The sequence below is a fragment of the Carya illinoinensis genome, chromosome 10 (assembly GCF_018687715.1).
Source record: "Carya illinoinensis cultivar Pawnee chromosome 10, C.illinoinensisPawnee_v1, whole genome shotgun sequence".
Taxonomy (NCBI): domain Eukaryota; kingdom Viridiplantae; phylum Streptophyta; class Magnoliopsida; order Fagales; family Juglandaceae; genus Carya; species Carya illinoinensis.
Genome location: NC_056761.1, coordinates 23,830,159 through 23,840,000, shown reverse-complemented (window position 1 = coordinate 23,840,000; position 9,842 = coordinate 23,830,159).

Sequence of the window (9,842 nt, the reverse complement as noted above, 5' to 3'; positions counted from 1 at the left end):
TTATGTAATCTTCTTGAGAAAAATTCTGCATTTAACTTTGATGTTATTCGTTTGCAGGCCTTTAATGCACTGAAGGAGAAGCTAATTTCAGCACCAATTGTGATTGTGCCTGATTGGAGTCAACCTTTTGAAGTTATGTGCGATGCAAGTGACTTTGCAATTGGAGCAGTGTTGGGGCAAAGGCGAGACAAGCTGTTTAGAGCCATCTATTATGCAAGCCGGACGTTGAATGAAGCTCAGTTGAATTATACGACAACTGAGAAGGAGATGCTTGCTGTGGTGTTTGCTTGTGACAAATTTCGGTCTTACCTCATTGGGACAAAGGTGATAGTGTTCACTGATCATGCAGCACTTCGCTATTTGTTTGGCAAGAAGGATGCTAAGCCAAGGCTAATTCGTTGGATCCTCCTTCTTCAAGAATTTGATTTGGAGATTCGAGACAAGAAAGGAAGTGAAAATTTAGTGGCTGACCATCTCTCTCGGTTAGAGCAAGAGGAAGAAAGACTAGATTCAGTGGTCCAAGAGACATTCCCTGATGAGCAGTTGTTTGCATGTGAGATCAAGCTTCCGTGGTATGCTGATATTGTTAATTATCTAGCTTGTAAAGTTTTACCACCTGATCTTACTTACCATCAACGTAAGAAATTTTTGCATGATGTGAATCACTATCTTTGGGATGAGCCTTTGTTGTTCAAAAGATGCCCTGATCAAATCATTAGAAGATGTGTGCCGGAAGAAGAGATGCAAGACATCCTCCATCATTGCCATTCCTCATCATATGGAGGACACTTTGGAGCCACCCGTACAGCAGCTAAGGTACTTCAAAGTGGGTTCTTTTGGCCTTCCATTTTTCGTGATAGTTACACTTTGGTAAAAACTTGTGACCGGTGCCAACGTATGGGAAATATTTCAAGGCGTCATGAGTTACCATTGAAAGGTATCTTAGAAGTTGAGTTGTTTGATGTTTGGGGAATAGATTTTATGGGGCCTTTTCCTCCTTCTTTTGGTTTTGCTTATATCTTGCTAGCAGTTGACTATGTGTCAAAATGGGTGGAAGCAATTGCTACAACAACAAATGATGCAAAGGTGGTGCTCAAATTTCTGCACAAGAACATATTCACAAGATTTGGCACTCTAAGAGCTATTATTAGTGATGAAGGGACTCACTTTTGCAACAAGTTATTTGAGAATCTTCTGTCTAAATATGGTGTGAAGCACAAGATAGCACTTGCTTACCATCCTCAAACTAATGGTCAAGCTGAAATTTCAAATAGAGAGATCAAGAACATCCTTGAGAAGACGGTCAAAATTAATAGAAAGGATTGGGCGAAGAAGCTTGATGATGCTTTGTGGGCATACCGTACAGCCTTTAAAACACCTATCGGGATGTCTCCATACCGATTAGTGTTTGGAAAGGCATGTCATCTTCATGTAGAGTTGGAGCATAGAGCTTATTGGGCTGTGAAAAAGTTTAACTTTGATTTGAAGGCAGCAGGTGAAAAGCGACTTCTTCAATTGAATGAGATGGAAGAGTTCCGGAATGATGCATATGAGAATGCAAAGATCTATAAAGAAAGGACGAAGAAGTGGCATGACAAACAGATTCTTAGGCGAGAGTTTGCTCCAGGACAACAAGTTTTACTCTTCAATTCACGACTCAAGCTCTTCCCAGGAAAGTTAAAATCAAGATGGACGGGTCCTTATACAATTCATGAAGTTTTCTCTTTTGGAGCAGTAGATTTGAAGGACAAGGCAGGGAATATTTTCAGAGTTAATGGTCAAAGATTGAAGCACTACTATGGAGAGCAAATGGAGAGGAACTATGCATTTATTCCTCTTGGAGATCCTAATTGATGATCATTGAAAAGTCTGGCTATAGACTTTAAAACAAGCGCTTATGGGAGGCAACCCATAGATCTATCTTTCTTTCTTTCATTTATTTTATTATCTTTATTTATTTAAGTTTTAATAAATTGGTTTTTAATGCAGGCTTATTTAGCAAGAATAAAGAGCTGAAAAATTCTAATCTACGGAAGATTCATGATGCAACCAGGGAAGTTCCTTTTATTTCTTCAATCCTTTTTACTTTTGCATTACAATGAGGACATTGTTTAGTTTAAGTTTGGGGGTATAAACTCCTATAATCATTTGATCCTCTTGTTTTCTAAGTCTTGGGTTGTTGATGGGTTGTTTGATTCTCTTACCAAGCATGCATTGAAGTAAGATTGAATTCTCTATGACTCTGAAATTTGTGATTGAAGATGGTTTTGAGAAAAATTTTCAAAAATTTCTTTTATGTCAAGTGAAGTTTTGTGGGTACTTTGGTTTAAATCTTTGACCTTGAACACAATTGAGCACATAGTCGTTTTTCTCTTATTCCATTTTGCTTATGAAGAGAAGAAGTTGAATTAATTGAAAGAGGGAGGTTCGATTTTGCCTTGCTCTAGAATCCGTTGATGGGTCCTTGAGGCGAAATCCTAGTTGAGACCAAATATTAGAGAAATGATTTAGGCATTTCTTTGGCATAACCAAAAAGCTTTCCCAGCCGTCCTAAATGTCATGCCATCATTACATGGTGTGTTTCCATAGTCAACCCCCTTGAGCCTTCATGAGCCTTTATTGATTCTTTGAACTACATAAACCATGCCCGCTCTAAGCCTGAAAAATAATGAATCTACCGTTGATAGTTTGAGAAAATACTTTGGTGGAGAGTTACATTTAAAAGAGAAAATTGGTTTCATGATGAACCGTATTATGTTTGCTCTGTTTGATCAAAGAAAAAGAAGAAGAAGAAAGGAAGTGGCTGTTTAAATAAAAAAAAAAAAGGAAAAGAAAGAAAAGAAAAGAAAAAAGAAGTCGCCAAGCGGAATGTGAATTACCTCAAATTTTGTCAAGGGAATTGTTGGTATTGCATCAGTGATTACAGCAATAATAATGCTACAAGTATGAGCATATTGCCAAGAAAGAGCTATGATTTGAATCATGTGAGTTTCTCTTTTAATGTTCTTTTCACTAAGTATTTTCCTAGTTTGATTTAATTTCCCATATCCAGTTCTTTCTTAACCCTCACCCTGTGGCCTATCATTACAACCTTAATAAAGACCTTTTGATCTTTGATTTTGGTGTTGACTACATTAGTGGAGAGGATTTCTGAAAATTGGACTTATGGGGTTAAGTTTTCAGAGAACTCTTTTGATTTTGGTTGTTCTACTTTTATCTGAGTTTGCAGGTGATTTGAGGTTAAATTGACTATATCACACACACACTCAAGGTCTTAACTTTAGGTTGAAGTAAACGCCTAACTCTTGCTTGACAAATTGCAAAATTTTTGATTGATTTTCTTGCCATCTTTGATGTTAAAAGAGTAAGATACTAGAGATGAAATCTAAATTCATAAAAGTTTGGTGAGTGATGATACTTCTCTTTCGGGTCGAGTCGATATTGCCTAAACTATCATTTATTTTTCTTTTTGTTTGAGGACAAACAAAGTTGTAAGTTTGGGGGTATTTGATGACTTGCAAAATTTCATATTGCAGATTTTACAAGTTCGCTCGAGCGAGGCTTTTGGCCACTCGAGCGAATTCAGGCAGATTCAAACGCTCGACTACCGCTCGACAGGGAGCTCGAGCGGGTTGCTGAAAAATGAAGATCGCTCGAGCGGAGACATTGGCCGCTCGAGCGAAATCAGGCAGAGTCGAACGCTCGATGTGCACTCGATAGGACGCTCGAGCGAAATCAGGCAGAGTCGAACGCTTGACGCGTGCTCGACACCCCGCTCGAGCGAACATCGTATTTTGACAGATTTTAGGTTTTCCGCCGTAAGACCATATAAAAGCAATTTTTCACTCTAGGGCCGCGAGTTTTTGACTGAAGAACACTCTTGGGGACAGAAAAACACAGCTAGAAGGATTCAATTCATTTGTTTTGGAGACGGAATTTCAATTATTGCACGTACGTTGGAATCATATACGATCACGGACGGGAGAAGAGCGTTGAATCGTTCCCTTGAGCTTTTGACGACAAGTTGCGGCTGCAAGGAGGATTTTTCAGTGTTTATTTTTCTTCCAATCTTCTCAGAACAATTATGGTGAATTCGTTTATGTTGAATTCCATTTCTAGCATGAGCTAAATTTTCTTCATTCTAGGAAAACGATGCAACCTATTTCTGAACTATGCTTGATTGTCTATGCTAATTTAATACAATTCTCTTTGTGTTTATCTGATTTATTCTGAATTTATTGCTTCTAATTAACTGGACATTGATTAGATGATAAGTAATCTTGTGATTTGCTATCGAAAGAGGGAATCATAGGGTAGATCTTGGATATTTCAGCATAGGTAAGTATAGAGATCGAAAGACTTGTATGAACCTATGTAGTCATTAAATATTTGATCTTATTGCGTTCTTGGTTATTGAATTTGCATATTCTTGTGTGAATTGATAACCAAGAGTCAATTCCAATTGACTATCGAAAGAGGCTTTTGGATGAATTAGAGATTTGCTAATAGACAAAAGAGGTTTAAGTTAAATTAGCTGGATGAGAAAAGCATAGTGAAGAATTAGGTGAAATCGATTTCCTAGAAGTTTTCTTCCCCATTGAATTTGATCTTTGAACGTCAGTTTTATTTTCTTTGCTTATTTCTCTTTGAGTTGATCTAGTTTTATTTGCAACTACAAAAACCTTAGCGATTCCTCTAGATAAAATTGAGATTAGTATAATTTTGGTATTTGGCAAGAGTAAGGTACCAATCCCTGAGGACGATACTCTTCTTATTACTTTACTATAAAACTACGATACTGTGCACTTGCAGTTTTGCACCGGTCATTGGTTGATGTCAATTTTTGTTGGAGATATTTGTGCCTTGATGATTGCATTGTATTGTACACGCATGTTCATGTTTAAAAAAAGAAAAAACCGGGTTTTCATGTTGTTGCATGCATGTACATGTGTTTGTAAAATGGAAACTGGGCTTGTAAGCGAGAAATAATTTATGGTATATGTGAACGGTTGGACTGATTGATTCGAGTTAGAGGCACGTGTAGGGATGGTGGTAAGCAGGGACGGTGGTAGAATCCCGCCTGTAATTCCCACCTATGGTGCACGCGTAGGAATGGTGGTAAGCAGGGACAGTGGTAGAATCCCGCCTATGATTCTCTCCTACGGTGCACGCGTAGGGACGGTGGTGAGCAGGGATGGCAGTAGAGTCCCCCTTATGATTCCCGCCTATAGTGCTCTGACAGTCTGGTTTTTGGGCCATTATCGGGGATAATGGGAAGGTTATGTTTAAAGGATATGTTTTGGGCCAAAATGGAATTTTGGCGTGCGTGAAAAAATGTGGTTTTATGGGATATGTGCATTTGTATTCTTTCATGCATATTGTTGAGTTTAATATGTTTTCACCTTGTAGTGTTTGGATCTTTACTTACCTGCGGCACCATTTTTGGTACCGTAGATTTTGGTGCAGAGATCGAGGAGGAGGGGGAGGCTGAGCCCGAGGAGGCGGCTCCACCGGAGTATTGATTTGGAAGTTATGCTTTGTAGTTTGGTTTGAAACAATATTTGTATCTTGTAATATTTTATTATGTATGTTTTGAGCGGCTTTGTATTAAACAAAGAAAAATTCTGGTACTTAGTTATATGACTTTGTTTATTCGCTGCGTATTTTCTTTTGCACATTTGTTGCTTTTACACACACTTGGCATTTGGCGATAGGGTGATGACCCGTGTTTTCATCATCCCGACGTCTTAATTCCCCGTGTGCGTACGTGGGATTTGGGGGCGTCACAAAAAATGTCACCACAGACACCTTTGCATCATCAAGCCCAACTTTCACCTATTAAAACTTTACAAAAATTTCTCCAACACACATCCACATAAACTAGACTCAATATAAAACAAAATATAAGAAGATTAAGCCATAGGAAATACTCACAATAAGCTGGAATAAAGCAAACAAAATTTGCCTAGAAAGTGTCTCACAACTCCCTCTCGAGCTCTTGGAAATAGGAGGAAAACTTGCACAAGTGAAGGAGGAAATGAAGAGGGCATGTGGGGATATAGGAGGGGCAGACTTAGTGTCTAAGTTGTAACAACCCACCAGAAATTCAATGGATGAGTTTCCTTAGGCTTTAGGAATATTGGAAAAACCCCATAAAGGTTTTACGATTCAAGCAATAGTTTATGTTTTATCCTGTCAGCATAGTTAATTTCTTACTCGTTGTGGGGACAAAAATGTTATTTTATTTATTTGAGATACTTAGGATTAATATGTTAAGAGAATGTTTGCGCCCTTGGTCTTAGCTAAATATTTAGGATTTTTTGGTATAATAATACTTTTATCAATTTTCGGATGAAACATGTTTGAAAATGCCTTTTGATTTAATTGAGGCACTTAAGAGTCTAATTTTGCAAAGTAAATTGCACCCCTAGGTTCATATGATTATTTAGGATTTATGGTGCAATATTTATTTTTTCCTTTTTTGGAGTGAATAGTAACATTCGTGATAACCAATTCAGTCGATTTTCAAATCAATGTGTGGATTGTCCAAGTCAATCTAGAGAAGTTTTATTTAGCCATTGGCAAGATCTTAGCCACACTTGGTGAATTGTGTAGGACACTTGGTACTAAGAAGAATCATGAGATGGAAATGTGAAGAAAATAAAGGAAAATCAAGTATTGTCATCATGCCACCTAAGCCAAATATTATTCCATCCAACTAAACACTTTGTGCCAACCAAAGAGGGTTTCAACCCTAGTGAAACCCCAATCCATTGAGATCCAATTGAAATTTCAAAATCTTAGTGGAAGCCAAAACCCTAAATCGTTTCCCAAACCATATTTTTGGCACATTTTAGCTTAATGATTAATCACTTGATTTAAATTACTTCCATATGCTATTAACCACTCAAATTCATGGCATTACACCCTCTTTTATTCTTTTATATCTTGATAATTTCATTGAGCCAAGAAAAGTTGGGTTTTGGCTTGTTAAAAATTGAAACACCAATTAACCCCTAAAGTAAGGCCTAATTGGTTTAGGCCCATTAAGTTTAGCCAAACCTTCTTGAGGAAGTTTGATGCACTATGGCTGCCATTTTCAACCCATAAAGTGAGTGGTGGGAAGTCAAATCACCACCCAAAAACCATGAAGTCACATAGCAGCTTCAAGGATGAATACCATGCACTGTTACCCACGGTTTTGCCCCTAGTTTTGGTTGACAAAACACCCATCAAATGGCCATCCTCACATCTCCCATCAGCTCTCTAGTCCTATATAAGTCGTCCATGCCAACACCTTAGGTTTTAGTTGCTTTCCTATCACATTCTTGCAGAGAACTCAAGTGGAAGATTCTAGCAATGTTTTTGGCCAATTTTACTTGAATTTTTTGAAGACTTTTAAGTAGCATATCTGAAACGTCCTTAATATTAATTGTTCCTCTTTGAGTCTAATTTTCATTGATATATTTTTTGTGATTTATCATGGCGTTCGGATTGATGAAAAGTGAGTTTGAACACACAAAGGTCATACTAGGAGACAATTTGGATGATGTTGTAAGATCTGGATGTTTTGATTAACTTTTTATTAAAGTTAGGACTTGATATTGATATGATGAAATGATAACACATTAGTATACATGTTATGAGTTGATCCAAAGCATGTTAGCATTTTTATTAAAGAGTTATGCATATTTTCTTTGGATTTGAATCTAGAACACACAAAACAGTTTCTGCTTTGAGGTTTTAATGATTCTTGGTTCTTAAAACCTAGTGTCATATGAATTTATTAAGACTTTATTTTAGATGCTAAGAGGCTGTTTTTTAAGAGAGTTAGTTTGAATAATTATTTGGAAGCATGTTTTGTAAGAAAAGCTTTTGGGTTGCTTGATATTTTGTAAAGTTTTTGCCATATGATTTTTGGAGTTAATACTAGGATCATGTTTAGGACTTGATTATAAATTATTTAGTTTTGTTCTTTAAGGTTTGCATAAAGGATATTTCAGTTTTAATACATTTGTCCTAAGTCAATAACACAGGATACTTGGTTTGAACCTTAAGAGCATGCCGAGTGGTTTAATGTTGATTTTTGTGTTTTGGTTAATGTTCAAGAATCGTCATCACTTAGTTCAAATTTACAAACATGTTAAGACTGATTTTGTGGACTTTTGGAGTCCTCGGAGTTTATCGGAAAACTATTAGATCAAGTACATCAAGGAGTTGTCCTATTTGTCTAAAATTTCATGTTTTGACACTTTTCTTGGCATAAGGAGTTTATGATTTTTGTCGTGTGTATATTCTATGGTCTTGGTATGATTTGAAAACATAAGATGTGATTTTTACATGTTGCATAAATCGGTCTAAGTATGATAGTTGAAGTTTCGATAAATTCAACAAAAAATCAAGAGTTTAGTCTTAGTATAGTTTTGGCCAAGGTATGTTTTATGTAGTTGTGCTTTGTTTCAAAATTTTTTGATTGCATATTTGGAATTAGGACAAAATTTATGTAAATTTTGGTAGAATTTAGAGTTAGTAAGCAAAACCCTTAGTTTAGGGGGGCAAACTTGTCATTTCCCACATGTAGAGGGGGAGAATGGTAATTTTGCCATAAGTCAGTAATTTTTATGCTTCTGATTGTTTAGTAGGATATTCTAATCCTTAGAATATAATATCATTTCAATGCACGCTATTTTTTCCACTACTTTTTATGTACGTTACACAACAATCACTGTAAGTTAGTCTCTAACTTACTTTCAGGATATTCATGTATGTGTGGTGGTAAGAAACCATCATTCTTGTTTATTATGTTTATTATAAACATCATGTTATTCCATGCCATGATTTATTTCCAAGTACATACTTATCTGTTATATGTTACGTTATGCCATGCCATGATTTATTTCCAATACATTTCATGTACATTATATGTTATGCCATGCCATTAGTCACACATACATGTCACATCATATTATGCCATGTCATCTATCATGCGATCATTTATTTCATGTCATGTTATGTCACATGTATAAACTATGTCACGAATAATAGTATTTCAAGTCCGTAGAGTCTTTTATGTTTATCACGAACCCAAGTGCTAGGATGAAGCATTATCCTAGTGGAACTCCACTGTTCACACTAGATTATTTAAATTGGTGTGAAATTTCCTTGTTTGATAAAGTAACATCAACAAGGTTCGAATGGAACCTAAGTAACTGGTTACCAAAGCGAAGTCAAGCACCAATGCCAGTGGTGCCAACCACAGTTTAATTATAGTTATTACGTACTCATATTAGGTGAAGATACCTATAATGGGATGCACACATTACATACTAGCTGCAAGTGCAGATACCTGTGGTGAGTATGTTAACGTACTCACAGTTGGTGTAGATACATGTCATGTAATGCAGTATCGATAGAGCACACGACTCAAGGGGATCTTTGTAGCATCGACATGTCATGCTTAGTTAATCAATTTATCATTGAACAAGATTTCAAGTTCATGTTCAGTTCACATCCAGTTTCAGTTCATGTTCAATTTCAATTTCAATTCACATAAGTTTTTAGTTCACGTCAATCCATGTTAGTATTCAGTTATGTCAGCACATGTCATGCTATTGCGAAGTCATGTCACTCTCATTCATGTTCATGTCAGCATTCATGTCATTTTATTGTCATACATGCATCTGTATACTGCTAGTTAAGTTGGTTGTTAATATGTTGAGATTTGTAATCAAATCTCACATAGTAGTCCAACTACCATTCCCCTGGAATTGGTAGACCATGTGTCAAGATATCGAGAGCCAACGCTCGGACATCATAACAGAGCTACTTGGACAACTCAACAA